Raw genomic sequence first — 1,356 nt, forward strand, 5'->3', positions numbered from 1 at the left:
CGCTCATCTTGACATTTTCTTTTCTTAAGCATTAAAAACACTTCTCTCCGACTTCAAACACAAATCAAGATGGTAAATCACACATCGGTCATAAAGTCATGAATGATTTCCGTCTGGCCGCAGGGGCTGATCTGTGAAGTCTGCTAACAGGTATGCAACGGTTCTGGAGCGCAGCCCATAGGAAATCATTTTTAATGATCTAGATGGATAGATAGATCTTTATTGATCCCTCGGGGGAAGAATCAGTCGCCACGAGTCAGCAAAGCAGTTAAGAGTTAAGCCCTGGGATCAATAAAATGTTTGGGTTTCCGATACGAGAATCACCAGCGTTTTGATCCTCCAAAATGTTTCCCCTGGTTTATAAATTGTTTTAAATGGGTATGAATCAGAGGGGTCTTCAATGTGTTCAGGCCAGGGACCCCCTAGCTGAGAGAGAGATGAAGCAGGGACCCCCACAACCTGTTCATAGATTCCATATTGTTTCATCGATTGACAGCACAATCATGTATTTTGATACGTAACTAAATTTGTGTTTTCAGATATTTAATCACTTGAACCGTCAATACCTAATACACCTGACCTTTCACTCTGTACTTAGTCTGCTCTTTTTCCCCTCTACACCAAAGCTCTCCGCCGAAAATAGCCGATCTACGAGCTCACAACGCCTCGCAGCGATTATATTTTTAATAATAATCGTTTGGTAGTATGTCCATCATTAACTCGTCTGCCTGCCTGCCTGCCTGCCTGTCTGCCTGCCTGCCTGCCTGTCTGTCTGTCTGTCTGTCTGTCTGTCTGCCTGCCTGTCTGTCTGTCTGTCTGTCTGTCTGTCTGTCTGTCTGTCTGCCTGTCTGCCTGCCTGCCTGCCTGTCTGTCTGTCTGGTGTCCTCTCTATTCTTCCCCAAAATATTTAGATGTTTGTTCAAAAATCATGAAGTCATGTGATTGCAATGTATCAGTCAGATTTGCCACATTCCGTTCCAATTATCAAATATCCAAAGTTTGCATGAATGGTGTCAGGGGCGTCAATTGGGTATGGCAGGGGTATACCCTGGGTCCAGTGGGGAAAATAAAAGTTAGTTCTAAATATGAATCCATGAATGTCACTTTGTCTATCTGCGCAGTAAAATAACTACAAATGCAAAATGTAACAAAATGGTCACTTTAACAAGCTATTATAATTATATTCTCCACACTTGTATTCTCCCCATCTTGACAGAATGGTATATTCCCAGGTTCTGCAGGTCAGCTGCACAGGTGCAATGCATTATTGTTAATTGTGGCATGTTTTACTAACATGCCAAGTTTAGCTGCACTTGAACAACTGTTCCAGGCTGCCATATCCAGCCCAAGAAATCG

This window comes from Nannobrachium achirus (assembly GCF_963921795.1).
Source record: "Nannobrachium achirus genome assembly, contig: SCAFFOLD_214, whole genome shotgun sequence".
Taxonomy (NCBI): domain Eukaryota; kingdom Metazoa; phylum Chordata; class Actinopteri; order Myctophiformes; family Myctophidae; genus Nannobrachium; species Nannobrachium achirus.